Below are 17,505 nucleotides of genomic sequence, written 5' to 3' on the forward strand. Positions count from 1 at the left end.
GACCCAAACAACATGGCCGAGGTCGGACCTGTGGGGCCCGATGGGAAGGAGATCCCCGTGAGCTTAATGTACGGCCAAGTAGAGTTGGCCACAAAGTATTCCCAGTGGGATTGTAAACTAGACAGCCTATTAGATGGTATTGAAGAGGAATACGATTAGTCAATTTGACTATGTAATTGAAAATGACATGTAAAATGCCTTCTAGCCAGATTGTAGATCGTTTGTCGTAGCGGACCCTTTCGCTTCAACCTCGGGACCCGATAGTCTGGAGTGTGTCCGAATACCCTCGCGGTTATGTAAGAACCGGGGCATGCATGGAGACCAGGCGTAGGGGTCATTAGTGCTCTATCAGACAAGTGCCCAACTAGTTATGTTATATTACAAGGTTAGTAAGAAACATCTTCTAGGGAGAATAGTTCCGTTAGGGGTTCCTTTCCCTGGGAGGCATGCCCTAAAGTGCATGTCCGGACTGCGAAAAAAGCAGAAAAACATCTGGGGGCAGATAAATGAATAAGTAAGAAATCGTCTTTTAGTTCACCAACCGAATATTCCCTTAAGAACGCTAGCTTTCGGCTTCACCCAGTCTGAGGTACACGTCCGGCTGACCCGGCGGTAACAATCGCAGAGGTGCTCCCTTTACCACCTAGCCAAACAATTGGGAACGTAGGGGTAAGCACAGGAGCCAGGCAACCCGGCTTGGCCAAAACTTAAGTCATATCGATGCATATAATGGTGAATAAAAGGTACATGCGGAAGTGTGACACATGTGTTGGGCATAAAGCCCGTATAAATAAGCTTCTGTTAAAGAAGCCCCCAGGTATACTAAGCACGGATAACGCGTCAGGTGTGTGCGAACAGTGCGCAAATGAGCCTCCAATGGCTTCAGAAAAAAGGAGGGAGAAGGAGAGAAATAAAAGACAGTCAACGTATAAAATATAGACGGAGGAAGGAGATGAACCCAGAGTCTGGCGCTAGGCGTAGAATCTTTGGAGATGGGCTACATTCCATGGGTTCGACTCCAGTCGGTTATCCGATGTGTTCCGCAGACGGTACGCTCCGCCGGTCAAGACTTGGTCGATGATGAAGGGACCCTCCCATTTGGGCTTGAGTTTGTCCTTTTTCTTGTCTGGCAGGCGTAGAACTAATTCGCCAACATTGTAAGCTTTGGCCCGTACTTCTCTGCTTTGGTATCTTCGAGCCTGCTGTTGATAGAATGCGGAACGGGCTTTTGCCACATCGCGCTCCTCCTCCAAGGCGTCCAAACTGTCCTACCGATCGAGCTCGGCTTCTCTTTCTTCATACATGCGCACGCGAGGTGAGTCATGAATTATGTCACAGGGCAAAACGGCCTCTGCGCCGTACACCATAAAACATGGTGTGAATCCGGTAGTGCGATTCGGCATGGTCCACAGCCCCCAGAGTACGGAGTCGAGCTCCTCTACCCAGTGCGTATTAGATTCCTTGAGGGACCGCACTAGTCTGGGTTTAATGCTGCTCATGATTAGACCATTTGCTCGCTTGACTTGACCGTTAGTTTGAGGGTGATAGATTGAAGCGTAGTCGAGCTTGATGCCCATGTTTTTGCACCAGAGTTTGACCTCGTCGGCCGTGAATTTCATGCCATTATCAGTGATGATGCTACGGGGGACGCCGTAATGGTGTACTACCGCTGATATGAAGTCTATCACCGGTCCGGATTCGGCCGTCTTAACAGGCTTTGCCTCTATCCATTTGGTGAATTTATCCACCATGACCAATAGGTATTTTTGCTTGTGTGTTCCTCCTTTAAGGGGTCCAACCATATCAAGCCCCCAGACCACGAACGGCCAGGTGATGGGTATAGTTTTGAGGGCGGTAGGTGGCATGTGGCTTTGATTAGCAAAGAGCTGGTATCTGATGCATCGTTGGACCAAGTCCTGAGCATCTGCTCGGGCCGTCGGCCAATAAAATCTTGTACGGAAGGCCTGGCCTACAATGGCCCGGGCTGCGGCGTGGTGCCCGCCAAGTCCGGCATGAATTTTAGCCAGAAGATTCCGCCCTTCCTCTTCGGAGATGCACCTTTGAAGGACTCCGGTTGTGCTTTTCTTATAAAGCTCTCCCTCATGGACCTTATAGGCTTTAGATCGCCGCCCTATGCAGCAGGCCTCGTTTTGGTCCTCGAGAAGTTCCTGCCTAGTTAGGTAGGATAGGAATGGTTCTGTCCATGGGGCAATGACTGCCATTATTGTGTGGGCTGACGGTGTTATTTCATTGGCAGAGCCACCAACTATGTCAGAATATTCGGTGTGGGGTAGTGTGGTTGGGTCCGGGATGTTATTTCCGGACTCTCCCTCCCATAATACGGATGGCTTGAAAAGCCTCTCTAGGAAGATGTTGGGAGGGATGGCATCACGCTTTGCGCCAATGCGTGCCAACATGTCTGCTGCCTGGTTGTTCTCCCGGGCTATTTGATGAAATTCGAGCCCCTCAAACCGAGCTGACATTTTTAGGATGGCGTTGCGATAAGCTGCCATTTTCGGATCCTTGGCATCAAAGTCTCCATTTATTTGGGATATCACGAGGTTTGAATCCCCGCGGACCTCCAGGCGCTGAATGCCCATGGAGACTGCCATCCGGAGACCATGTAGAAGGGCCTCGTATTTAGCTGCGTTATTGGAGTCCGTGTACATTATCTGAAGTACGTATTGGACTGTATCTCCAGTTGGGGACGTCAGAACAACGCCGGCCCCCAGGCCAGCCAACATTTTGGAGTCGTCGAACTGCATGATCCAGTTGGAATATGCGCCGTACTCTTTAGGGAGTTCGGCTTCAGTCCATTCGGCGATGAAGTCGGCCAAAACCTGCGACTTAATAGTTCGTCGTGCCTTGTAAGTTATGTCGAATGGGAGGAGCTCGATGGCCCATTTGGCAATCCGGCCCGTTGCGTCACGGTTGTTTATAATGTCATTAAGAGGTACTTCAGAGGCTACTGTTATCGAACACTCTTGGAAGTAGTGTTGCAGCTTCCGGGATGCCATGAACACTGCGTATGCTATCTTTTGATAATGCGGGTACCGTGATTTTCATGGAGTTAGGACAGTGGACACGTAGTAAACTGGTTTTTGGAGAGGGAACTTGTGTCCGTCCGTTTCTCGTTCGACGACGAGCACCGCGCTTACAACTTGATGGGTTGCCGCGATATATAATAGCATTGGTTCGCCCGTGTTGGGCGCGGCCAGGACCGGATTTGTTGCCAATATGGCTTTGATTTCTTCGAGTCCGGCCATGGCGGCATCCGTCCACTCGAAGTGTTCGGTGCGCCGCAGGAGGCGATAAAGGGGTAATGCCTTTTCTCCTAAGCGGCGGATAAAGCGGATTAGAGCCGCCACGCATCTAGTCAATTTTTGTATTTGTTTGAGGTCTTTTGGGATATCCAATTGTGATAGAGCTCGGATCTTGGCTGGGTTTGCTTCAATTCCTCTACCGGATACGATGAAGCTCAAGAGCTTTCCGGCTGGTATGCCGAAAACGCATTTTTCTGGGTTGAGCTTAATGTCATATGCTCGGAGATTGTCGAATGTGATCCTCAAGTCATCTACTGGAGTTTCGACATGCTTGGATTTGACGACCACATCATCTACGTATGCCTCCACTGTTTTGTCGATCTGTTTTGCCAGACATGTCTGAATCATGTGCTGATATGTTGCGCCGGCGTTTTTGAGCCCGAAGGGCATTGTGTTGAAGCAGAATGGGCCGTATGGAGTGATGAATGCCGTTGCGGCTTGGTCTGGGTCTGCCATCTTAATTTGGTGGTAGCCGGAGTATGCATCGAGGAAGCACAATGAATTGTGTCCTGCAGTAGCGTCGATAATTTGATCGATGCAGGGGAGGGGGAAGGGATCCTTTGGGAAAGCCTTGTGAAGGTCCTTGAAATCGACACACAGGTGCCAGGATTTGTCCTTCTTTGGTACCATTACCAGGTTTGCTAGCCAGTCCGGATGTTTTATGTCTCTAATGAATCTGGCCTCCAATAGTTTGGCTAGCTCCTCTCTCATGGCCTGTCTCTTAGGTTCGGAGAAGCGCCGAAGAGCTTGTGGCTTGAATCCTTTTAGGATATTTAGGCTGTGCTCGGCTAGCCGGCGTGGGATTCCTGGCATGTCTGAAGGGTGCCAGGCAAAGATGTCCCAATTTTCGCATAGGAATTCTCGTAGTGCGGCGTCTACATCAGCGTTTAATTGTGCCCCGATGGAGGCCGTTTTTGTAGGGTCCGTTCGATGGACTTGGAATTTGACTATTTCGTCCGCCGGTTTAAAAGAGGTGGACTTGGATCTCTTATCGAGTATCACATCGTCCCTGTTCACCGTGGAGCGCAGCGCAGTGAATTCCTCGGCCGCTAGGGCTTCGGATAGTGCCTCAAGGGCAAGTGCGGCTGTTTTGTTTTCGGCGCGGAGTGCTATGTCCAGGTCACTAACAAGAGTGATGATTCCGTTGGGTCCGGGCATTTTGAGCTTCATGTACCCGTAATGGGGTATAGCTTGAAAAATTGTGAATGCCTCTCGCCCTAATAGAGCATGGTATCCGCTGCTGAACGGGGCCACTTGGAATGTGACCTCCTCGGACCTGTAATTATCCGGCGTACCGAACACCACATCTAGTGTGATTTTTCCTGTATAGCATGCTTCCCGACTGGGGATTATTCCTCTAAAGGTTACGCTGCTTCACTCAATGCGGCTCCAGTCTATTTCCATTTTTCGAAGGGTTTCCTCGTAAATGAGGTTTAATCCGCTGCCGCCATCCATGAGTACCTTGGTAAGGCGAAAGACGTCCATTATTGGACTGAGGACCAATGCGGCTGGTGCTCGGGCTGTTCGGAATTTAGGTTCGTCACTGGCGTTAAAGGTAATAGCCGTGTCACTCCATGGATTTATTGTTGCTACCTGGTGGACTTCGGCGAGGTTGTGGAGTGTTCATTTCCGCATATTATTTGATGCGAAAGTTTCGAAGACTGTTAATACCGTACTAGTATTGCTGGGCTGGTGCTCTCGAGCTAGAAGCTCTTCGCCACTTTTGGCCACCTGCCGTAGTATCTAGCATGCTCTAAGGCAATGAGTTGGCGTGGCGCCCTCTGTACTATGAATTTTGCAGGGTCCATTGAGCCATCCCTCCAGTACGGTTCCATGCCCTTTAGAGGGTTTTTGCTTTTTGGTATTTAACCCAGGTGCCTGGTAATGGTGCACCCTTTTATTTTGTACTAGGGTTGTGTTCAAGGCCGTATTATCCCAAAATTTGATTTCGGTTTTCCAGGCGCTCTCCATCGCACAGTACTTTCGTACTATGGTCGCCAAGTTAGCAAAGCGTGTAATTTCGCGATGACTTACGGCGTTGAGGATTCCTTCGTCCGTGCAATTAATGCAGAAGAATGAAATTGCGTCCTCTTCACGGCAGTCCTTTATCCTGTTCATGACCAGGAGGAATCTGGCCCAGTAATGATGTACTATTTCAGCAGGCTCTTGCCGGATTTGGGATAGATTGCTTATGTTTGGGTGGGCGGGTGGAGTTAAATTCCGAACTCCGTCCGATCTAATACTCAGGGGCCAAGAAGCTTCCAAACTTGGAAGCTTGGGTTCTTGGACGTTGTCCGATGAATCTAGCCCGTTACCTGACTTTAATTTCAGGGCTTGAGTGGTGTTCTCTCCTCCACAGGAATCCGGCATGGAGGGGTCAGGAATCCGGACATAGCTAGTCCTTAGGATAGAAGAAGGGTCGCCATATTGTTCCTCTACCACAGCAACGTGGTGGGTAGCCTGGGGAGAGTTAATCTCTCTCAGATCGGTTTTAGGACCAATCTGGTCGTAGTCTGTAGCGACTCCCAGGGCAGCGATGCGATCCAAGAGCTCGTTTAAGGAGGAGAGCTCCATCGGATCTAACTGCTCGGCGAGATCCGGGTTGATGTGAAGATTGCTTTTGATGACCCGAGAAGTCATCGTCGGTGCGGCGGCCGAACAGGCGGTCATAAGAAAACCACCTAGCCGGGGAGTTTGGCCGATGGCCAAAGCTCCTTTAGCAACGGTGTCGTCTTTAAAGACGGGATGAGGCATCCTTCCTGATGGAGACGGCACAGAGGAACTCTCAATGAAAGCACCAATGTCGGTGTCAAAACCGGCGGATCTCGGGTAGGGGTTCCCAAACTGTGCGTCTAGGCGGATGGTAACAGGAGACAAGGGACACGATGTTTTTACCCAGGTCCGGGCCCTCTCGATGGAGGTAAAACCCTACTCTTGCTTGATTAATATTGATGATATGGGTAGTACAAGAGTAGATCTACCACGAGATCAAAGAGGCTAAACCCTAGAACCTAGCCTATGGTATGATTGTTGTTCGTCCTACGGACTAAAACCCTCCGGTTTATATAGACACCGGAGAGGGTTAGGGTTACACAGAGTCGGTTACAATGGTAGGAGATCTATATATCTGTATCTCCAAGCTTGCCTTCCACGCCAAGGAAAGTCCCATCCGGACACGGGACGAAGTCTTCAATCTTGTATCTTCATAGTCCAGGAGTCCGGCCAATGGTGATAGTTCGGCTATCCGGACACCCCCTAATCCAGGACTCCCTCAGCCGGCAAGTGTTATTTAAGTCTACGTGTTGTAGTGGAGTGACACGTCTATGCGTATGAGTATGGTTTATACTATGAAAAGAGGTATGCTGGCGGAACCTGTCGTGGTCGGACGGGAGGAGGCTGTGTGCGGATCCGAAGTGTATCCAGACTGTCTCCTTGGGGGATACTTGTGTGTTCCCGCCTTGTGCGTCCGAGCTGATGCCATGTCGCCAGTCCTATTCTGCGCAAAAGTGAGCATGTAAAGAAAAATGCTTAGAGGCAGTTGCATGTCATAGGGTGGTTGAACCACGGGTGCCTGATCGGAGCCTAGTCGAGCCAAGCTATCATGCCGTAAAGTAGCTCGGAATCCTCTGTTGGTGTCCGGGGGGTTGGCTGTCTAATCGAAGTTTGATAAACGGGCACAACTCGCTATCTCAGCAGCGGTATAATTTCCACTCTCGGGGTGGAGTTCGTCCTTGCCCATCATTGTGACCATGTCACGTGGGTTTGGCATGATGTGGTACCACGTTGAGTCTAGCCAACGAGGTTCGTCCCGGTAGTATATAGTAGTTACTGTATAAGGGGACAATGCCGAAGACTTACTCTTCGGCATGGTGTTTGTTCGGTGATCCGAAGACAACCTCCATGGTGGTGGGCCTGTAAAACTTGGTCTTTGCACCTGGAACGGCATCTTTTAGAAGATGTTATTAATGGGTTTGATCCTCGAGCGGTCAATACCTATCTGGTAAATTTTGTCCTGGCGCAGCAAGTTTGGGCCGCTGTTTATGCCCATAGGGGCTCGTGTGAGGTGGAACCCACAAACTATTGGGTCGATTGTAAGTGCAATTAAATTGCCATGGTTGATATTGTCCGGACGGTCTATGTGATCGGGGATGATCAGCCGTATTTTTGTACTGTGGGGTGACTTGTATTGTTGAGTCGGCATCCCGAGGAGTACACATTTGTTCCCTTGTTGGTTTGCGGAGGATTTTCCTTTGACCTTGCAATGTTTGGTGGTCTGGGCTCCTCATTATTTGAGACCTCTTTTCATTGTTTCCGGCGCACGACCGGCCGTTTTGTTTTGAGGATCCGGCATTCTCTATTGGTATCTTGGCCGCCATTCTAGGGGTACCATGGATTTGACATGGTTGGTCGAGTATGCTGCCAGGGACGGATTGGCCTGGGCTGTTCTCTTTCTGCTGACCGGACTGGGGTCCACGGAATCCGTCACCAACTCCCTTGTTTTGGTTGTCATCATTATTTTTGTGACGCTTATGTCTGTCGTGTCGAGGTTTATGTATGCTACCTCGCGTTTCCTGCATATTGCCCCGGACCGTGATGTATTGGCGTCGGGGTGTGGGTTTTAGGACCTCCTTCTTAGGTTGAGGCAGTAAATTGTGCTTTGTGTACCCTTTGGTGGGGCGGTCGAGTCTGTATTCCTCGGCTGCCAGGACCTTAGTCCATCTATCTGTGAGCAGATCTTGGTCAGCTTGGAGCTGCTACTGCTTCTTTTTCAGGCTTCTTGCAGTGGCCATGAGCCGTCGCTGGAAGCGAACCTGCTCTACGGGATCCTCAGGCACGCCGAATTCATCGTCGCCGAGTCTCACCTCGCTTCGGAGGGAGGCATGTGGTTATCCTCCTTCGAGTATCCGTTCGTCGCCTGTTCATCTGGGCTAATCTGCCCGTCTTCCTGTCCGGCCTGCTTGAAGGCAGGCTGATCGGGATTGTATTCGTCTTCGGCACCATCCGGATTATTTTCGTCTCCTGTGCCAGTACTGCTGTGGCGGGGCTTGGAGCGGTACCGATGATGCCCATGCTTTGCTTTCTTCCTTGAGGGTCTATCCTCCATTGCCTCATCACCATTGGTTTCTTTGGGAGTGTCCACCATATATATATCATACGAGGAGGTGGCTGTCCAGCACCCTGTGGGCGGTGGTTCCTATTCTTCTCCTGCATCGTCGTCCACACCGTCGATGTCTTTAGAGTCGAAGTCAAGAACGTCGGTCAAATTGTCTATAGTGGCAATGAAATGGGTGGTGGGTGGGCAACGAATTTCCTCGTTGCCTACTCCCCACTCGAGTTGGACATAGTTCGGCCAAGCATCTCCCGACAAAGAGAGAGACTTTAATGAATTCACCATGTCACCAAAGGGTGAGTGCTGGAAGATATCCGCGGCGGTGAACTCCATTGCGGAGCCCAACCAGATTCGGCAGGCTCGGGGGTGCGCGGTCCAGAACCTACAGCCGAACACAAGTCCGGGGGTCTGGTGACACAGACTTCCTTGGGGGTGGAGTCTGTGTTTGGCTCTATCGCCGATGAGTGCGCGGCCTCCGGGGCGGGGTCCATCTACCCGTCCTCGGACGATGTGATCCGCCCTGGATTTAGGTCCGGAGCTATTGCATGTGCGATATCCTGCATATTGTCTAACAGCAGGTCTAAGTCGTGCCCGTCGGGACTGTTCGGTGCTCTTGGCGTAGACCCAAATCCATCGAAGATCAAGTCTCCACAGATATCGGTCGTGTAGTTCAAGTTTCCGAGCCTGGCCTGATGGCCAAGATGCTACCCTATCCTAAGAGAACTCGAAGGTCCCACCAAGGATAGAAGCGCATCTTGAAGACGCTTTTGCAAGGTGGATATCATTACATCAACATTACATAATAGATGGGGATACATACAAGAGGCATACAATGCCACACGAATACAACATCATCATACATAAGATCACCATCCGACTACGGATGAAACACAAACAGAAACTCAAATGACATCCGCCCTGCTAGCCCAGGCTGCTGACCTGGAACCTATCCCCTGATCGAAGAAGCAGAAGAAGATCTCAACGCAAACAAGCATCGCTCTCGCGTCATGATCATCGCATAACATGTACCTGCAACTGTTGTTGTAGTAATCTGTGAGCCACGAGGACTCAGCAATCCCATTACCATGGGTATCAAGACTAGCAAAGCTTAATGGGAAAGGAATGGGTAAAGTGGTGAGGTTGCAGCAGCGACTAAGCATGATATGGTGGCTAACATATGCAAATAAGAGCGAGAAGAGAGAAAGCGGAACGGTCGTGAAGCTAGCAATGATCAAGAGGTGATCCTGAACTCCTACTTACGTCAATCATAACCCAAAACCGTGTTCACTTCCCGGACTCCGCCGAAAAGAGACCATCACGGCTACACACGCGATTGATGCGTTTTAATTCGTATCTGGTGTCAAGTTATCTACAGCCGGACATTAACAAATTCCCATCTGCCACATAACTGCGGGCATGGCTTTCGAAAGTTTATACCCTGCAGGGGTGTCCCAACTTAGCCCATGATAAGCTCTCGCGATAAACGAAGGATATACCTTCTCCCAGGAAGACCCGATCAGACTCGGAATCCTGGTTTACAAGACATTTCGACAATGGTAAAACAAGACCAGCAAGACCGCCCGATGCGCCGACAATCCCGATAGGAGCTGCACATATCTCGTTCTCAGGGCAACACCGAATGAGACAGGCTACGAGTAAAACCAGACCTCGAGTCTCCCTGAGGGGCCCCCGCAGGCGGCTCGGTTCGGACCAACACTTAGACAAGCACTGGCCCGGGGGGGCTAAAATAAAGATGACCCTCGGGCTCCGGAAACCCAAGGGAAAAAGGGCTAGGTGTGGAAAATGGTAAAACCAAGGTTGGGCCTTGCTGGAGGAGTTTTATTCAAACCGAACTGTCAAGGGGGTCCCTTAAATCACCCAACCGCGTAAGGAACGCAAAATCCGGGAACATAACACCGGTATGACGAAAACTAGGGGCGGCAAGAGTGGAACAAAACACCAGGCATAAGGCCGAGTCTTCCACCCTTTACCAAGTATATAGATGCATTAATTAAAATAAGAGATATTGTGATATCCCAACATAATCATGTCCACCGTGGAGCAATCTTCAACTTCACCTGCAACTAGCAACGCTACAAGAGGAGCTGAGAAAAAGCGGTAACATAGCCAAGCAATGGTTCGCTAGGAAGGATGAAAAGGTTAGAGGCTGACATGGCAATTCGGGAGGCTTGATAAACAGGTGATGGGTAGCGCAGCAAAGTGATAGAACGAAGCAACTAGCATAGCAATGATAGTAGTGACATCCAGGGTAGCGGTCATCTTGCCTGAAATCCCGCAAAGAAGAAGAACGAGTCCATGAAGAAGACGAACGGGAGTAGTCGAACGAATCCTCACAATCGCAACATAACCGGAACTATCAAGGAGAAGCGCAACCGGAAAGAAGGAAACATCATGGTAAACAACCATCACATAAACATGGCATGATGCACAATCAAGTATGATGCATGTCCGGTTTAAATAGGCATGGCATGGCAAAGTGCAACAAACAACAGTACAAATTAAGTGGAGCTTAATATGCAATGAGTTGCATATTGACAAAACTTCACAACATTTATTTAGTTCGCTCTCGTTTAGGTACACAACAATATTAAACATTGTTAAACATGGCAAGAGGTGAAGCATATGGAAACTAACTATTTAGGCAAGTTTAAATGAGGCCGGAACAACAAACAACAATTCCAGAAAATCCTCATGTCCATATTTGAGTTTTGGTACTGTTCTGCCCAATAACATATTTTATTGTTGTTAAACAGGAAAATAAAGTGGACCATGTTAAACTACGCATTTTTCCACCCCATTTACATATAAAGTTTATTTAAAATGGAGCTACGGTTATTTAGTTATGAAATAAATCATTTTAACATGGCATTTAAGCAAATTTAATCAAACAGCATTTTAAACATTTTAAACAAGGATGAAAGTTGCATATTATGAAACTAGATGAAATTCTAAGCACTTTACATATATAATTTGTTTTAATCCGATGCATGGTTAATTAATTATTGATGCATGAACATTAAGGGGTTTTCTGAAAAACTGGCAATCTCTAGATAATTAGGAAATTCGCATAACCCAAAAAAACATATACGGGCCGAATCCGGTTGAACTGATGGGCTAACAGAGAGGAAAAACATAGGAGGGGGCGCTGGGGGTGGCCTCACCCATGGGCTTCGGCCCGTTTGGAAGCAGAAGAGGCCGGCTGGGCTTGGTGGATCTGGCTGGCCTAGGCGCGGTCGATGCTGGAGGTCAACGCACGGCTGGATCGAGCGGGCGAGACAGAGGATAGCGGGAGCGGTCCTCTTGTCGAGAAGAAGCAGAGCAGCAGCGGCCTGGAACATGGCAACGGCGGGGCAACTCCGGCAAGGTGAAGACGGGGCGGCAGCAGATCCGGGCGTGGGGAGGAAGGCATGGGCGCACGGCGCCGGGGTGCTGCTGGCGAGGACCAGCGTCGGGGAGATCGAGGACGACATCGTCCGGGCGCGGGAGGCGAGGATGGCCGGCGCAAACTCCTCGGGGCTCCCTGTTGAACGAACAGAGGGAGCAGGTGACAGAGGGAGGAGAGAAGGAAGAGGAAGGGAGAGGCAGGGGCGCAGGGTCCTGCTGAAGGTGGTCGCCGGCGACGTTCACTAGAGGCGGCGGGGTCACGAGGGTGAGGCTGAGGCGCCGGGACTTGACGGGGCGGAGGGACTCGTTCCCGGCGGCGACGGAGCTGCGGGCAACCAAGGCGCTGGTGCTGGAGATCGATCTCGCTCGATCTGGAAGCCGTGGGGTGGAGCTGCGGGAATGGGTGGATCGAGGGAGAGGAGATGGGCAGATCGGGATGGATCCCGAGGACGATGCTAAGTTGGTGGCGGCGGCGGACACGGAATGGATGGGACAGATCCCTAGGTTTTAGGGTTTGGTCTCAAATTAGACTAGGGTGGACTATATATATATGGAAAGGAGGGAAGTTTAGATCTTCAGATCGAAATCCGATGGACGAGAATAAATATGCTAGGGAGTCCAAATAAGAAAACGAAGATGTTTTATAGACGTTAGGGGATGATCCGGATCCATCGGTAACGACAGACCCGTTCGGGTTCGGGCAAGTTTCGGACGCGCACACGAGGGGTGTGAGAGAGGTTAGTTGGTTTGACAAGAGGGGAATGGAAAACCCATTTGGTCTCGGAATGGCCAACAAAAGCAAGGGGGACACGGCAACTATGAGCGGATGCAAGTTTTATGAAAACGATGTCAATGCAATGTGAATGATGACATGAGACGAGATGCATAACAAGAACAAAATGCAAAACAACAGACAAAAACCCAACCACGAAGGAAATATCATATCGCATCTCCGGAAAACGCAAGAGTTGGAGTTACGATTATGGAAAGTTGTATCCGGGGCGTTACAACACTCCACCACTACAAGAGGATCTCGTACCGAGATCTAGGGTGGCACCGGAGGGAAAAGGAAGAGGAAGATAAGAGGTAAACTAAGTTGCTTCTTTGACAAACGAGTGAAACCAATGAACCTTGAGAGGTTGAAAAGTTGAAAGAAGAACACGACAGAGTTGAACGAAATTGGTAGCACTCCGATAGAAAAGAGAAACAAGGAACATCATGTGAACCTTGGAGTTGCAAAGCTATGAATGACGAGCACAATGGACAAGAGGGAATTGAAATCACTCTAGTTGAAACGAGATAAATAAGGAACAAGGAATATCAAATTCGGACAACACTCCGGTTGAAAAGAGATGCAAGACTTGATAAGATGAAAAGAACTTGAAGAGATGACACAACACTCCGGTTAAATGGATAAGCATGGAAAGAACACGATCCTCAATTCGAGATGATGAGTGAAGAGAGCAACATCACAATGCCTCCAGAACAAAGAATAGAAGCTATATTGTTGGGATAAAGGAACGGAGAAGAAAATGAAATCTTCTGCCAGAAATGAACTTGGAAAGCATCCTTGCAAGAAGGTTAAAACGTAGTTGTTGGAAAACCAACAACGAAAAGAATAAACTTGTGGTGGGCTTATGGAAAACATCTCAAAATTATGAGGTGACAACCGGCCACTAACTGAAACAATTGCTTGCTTGAGATCAACGAAGAGATGAAAACTGCTTTCGCCGAGAGGATGGGAGAAAACTTGGATCATTGATAAGCACCACAATAGCAACATTCCTTAGGGAAGTCTTTAAGTGAAATATGATGCAAGATAACTCCAATGAAGAGATTAATATGGGTTGAAACAATTCATGATCGAAGAGAAAATGATGGTTTCACAATATCTCATTCCCGACAACTTGTGAATCATGAAACAAGAAGGAAAATTATCAAGAATGACATAACACCACCTCAAAATCTAAGGTAGAAAGAATTTCACTTCGAAATGCAAAAGAAGAATACTTGAACTCCTCCAACAAGAATCTTGAAGAACACTTCGAGAATGAATTAAATCCTTGATGAACCCCCATGAGGAGCCTCTTGGAAGATCTCCGGAAACGAAAATGATTATGAAGAAGAATTGGAGGTTGAAGAGAACTAGAATTGAAGCCTTGCAATGATTTAGATGGAGCTACAAAATGAGTAAACTTTGAACTCCGGACAAGAAAGATGAAACACTAGAAACGAGAATTACTTCATCATGAACAATCTCCAGAAGAAAAGAATTGAATCACCTTGAGGAAATAAGAATAAGATTTATTGTATGCTTATCCTTCATCAAATTAAATTGATGACTAGCAATGGATTTGGCATACTATTTATTATCGTAAAAAGGATCAAGATAGATATGGCGCAAACTTGAGAAGGTCTTCAACGAACCACCGGTAGGATTGAAACAACGAATAAAATTAATATGAGAACATAGGAAGAGGAATCTTGAACAAACCGCTGTAAGAATTGAAAATGAAAGTAGCAAAGGCACAATTCACCGGGAAGAATTGGAAAACGAATGAAGATAGTTGAGGGGATTTAGATACATGAGAACGAAGAGGCCATGAACTTATTAGAGAATACTTGAATGATGCACCAGATAGATTGGGAGAACAAGAGTTGAATGTTGAGAATGAGTAATATTCAGAAATGATGGCATTCGGATTATCAAGAAAGGAAGCAACTCCTAAAATGCATCGGATGGTTGAAAAGAATTCTCACAATCAAAAACAATTATGAGAGGATGACATAAGCTAGAACTATGAATCTTCAAGAGAACGAACCAAGATTTAAGAGAAATCCTTCTTCGGTCTTCACATGCTGAGAATGATGATGAGAATCACCATGAATTGTTGAGATACTCCGGGAGAATTAAAAGAGGAAAGGTTGAGCCAAAGATGAAAAGAATTTGAAAACGACCTTGGAGAAGGCATGTGACTGATGAAAATTCATTCTTACGTCAAACTTGGAAATGAATTTGAGAATCGCTCCTGATAATTCGAAGAGTTAGGTAAGATCCTGCGAAAAGACCTGTGGGTTAGGGCCCACTGAAAAGATACACCGTTGAACGATTGATTGAAAGGGGGGATTGCACCGGTTGAATTAAATGGATTGAATGAGATAACAACCTCAAAATAACTTGAACAGATAGAGAATGGAAGCACGAATCTTCCGAGATATCTTCAGCACACCGGAACAAATGAATAGGAAGAAGTGAATGATTAAGAGGCGCATCGGCATGAGAAAGCATTAGAAACGAGGAAAGGAATATGATGAATATCGAAAGCTTGAATTGGATCCACCGGAGAAGAAACAACAATGAAGGATGGTGAGCTTGAAACTGTTGAGCCACTTCATGGGAAATCACCGGATACGAACACTGGAAGAAAAGAATGAAGAGACTTCCCACAAATAAAAGGATACATGATTAAGAAATCTGAGTCCTTGAAGAAAAAGGGTCGGAGGGCGGGAAAACAAAGGCAACTTGGGGACGAATGAAACAAACACCGGTGAGAAAACATAGAGTTGATCTTGCAAATGTTGAAAATGATCGGATCCACTTGAAGAGAAGCACGTCGGTTGGAAAGAATTGACATGACAATCTCGATGATCAAAAGGATTAGTACTCCCTTAGAAATATGAGAACACCGCTTGAAAGGTATGGAATCAACACTTGACATTGAAGCAACTCGAATACCACAACTCAAAACAAAACAAAGGATTTGGCTTGCAGAAATAAGCCGGAACAAATACATATGATAGAGATTTACCCAATCCCATATCATGCATCTGTCGGAAAGATATTCTAGGATCTACTTGAATTCCCACCTATAAACTCCCGAAACTTTCTGGTTATGCAATCTGGTGCTGGGGATACAGGGGAAGCAATATATCTCACCCAAACTAACAATCCCTACATCCGGCTGTAGCCATCCGTCAACACATAACCAAGAAAACTCCGGAAATCGTGTACCTCAACCTTCGAAAAGCATCCGTTATACGAGTTATGGCAATACTCCCGAACTCCCGCCCCAGTACTGGGTGGCGTCGAGGTTATCTCACCAACAACTGCAACAAAGAGATTTTCGATGTCGGCAAAACTCAGGTATTCCAGAACTGCAACAATAAAATTGTGACGACAACACCTCGGAGCTCAACTCCCCGGGTCACTGCCACATAAAAGATAGGTGGCACCAAGAACAATGTTCTCGTCACAAAACCATCGGAACAATTCCAAGATATCCGTGTGATCCTGAAAAAAATTTAGTGAAATTTGAGGAGAGGAAAGACAAAACATCTACGTCAGGAGACCTCACCAGAGCGACGAAGGGGCTGAGGAGTAAAAAGAATCCTACTCTCCGATATATATAATCCTAAGACTCAAAGTAGTTTTCTTCTAGACTCAACAATGGCCAACAATCAAGGGGGCTCCAATGGTCGGTCGAGGCTCTGATACCAACTTGTCACGCCCAAGATGCGACCCTATCCTAAGGGAACTCGAAGGTCCCACCAAGGATAGAAGCGCATCTTGAAGACGCTTTTGCAAGGTGGATATCATTACATCAACATTACATAATAGATGGGGATACATACAAGAGGCATACAATGCCACACGAATACAACATCATCATACATAAGATCACCATTCGACTACGGATGAAACACAAACAGAAACTCAAACGACAACCACCCTGCTAGCCCAGGCTACCGACCTGGAACCTATCCCCTGATCGAAGAAGCAGAAGAAGATCTCAACACAAACAAGCATCGCTCTCGCGTCATGATCATCGCATAACATGTACCTGCAACTGTTGTTGTAGTAATCTGTGAGCCACGAGGACTCAGCAATCCCATTACCATGGGTATCAAGACTAGCAAAGCTTAATGGGAAAGGAAGGGGTAAAGTGGTGAGGTTGCAGCAGTGACTAAGCATGATATGGTGGCTAACATATGCAAATAAGAGCGAGAAGAGAGAAAGCGGAACGGTCGTGAAGCTAGCAATGATCAAGAGGTGATCCTGAACTCCTACTTACGTCAATCATAACCCAAAACCGTGTTCACTTCCCGGACTCCGCCGAAAAGAGACCATCACGGCTACACACGCGATTGATGCGTTTTAATTCGTATCTGGTGTCAAGTTATCTACCGCCGGACATTAACAAATTCCCATCTGCCACATAACCGCGGGCATGGCTTTCGAAAGTTTATACCCTGCAGGGGTGTCCCAACTTAGCCCATGATAAGCTCTCGCGATCAACGAAGGATATACCTTCTCCCAGGAAGACCCGATCAGACTCGGAATCCTGGTTTACAAGACATTTCGACAATGGTAAAACAAGACCAGCAAGACCGCCCGATGCACCGACAATCCCGATAGGAGCTGCACATATCTCGTTCTCAGGGCAACACCGGATGAGACAGGCTACGAGTAAAACCAGACCTCGAGTCTCCCTGAGGGGGCCCCGCAGGCGGCTCGGTTCGGACCAACACTTAGACAAGCACTGGCCCGGGGGGCTAAAATCAAGATGACCCTCGGCTCCGGAAACCCAAGGGAAAAAGGGCTAGGTGTGGAAAATGGTAAAACCAAGGATGGGCCTTGCTGGAGGAGTTTTATTCAAAGCGAACTGT

Source organism: Triticum dicoccoides, chromosome 7B, assembly GCF_002162155.2.
Source record: "Triticum dicoccoides isolate Atlit2015 ecotype Zavitan chromosome 7B, WEW_v2.0, whole genome shotgun sequence".
Lineage (NCBI taxonomy): Eukaryota > Viridiplantae > Streptophyta > Magnoliopsida > Poales > Poaceae > Triticum > Triticum dicoccoides.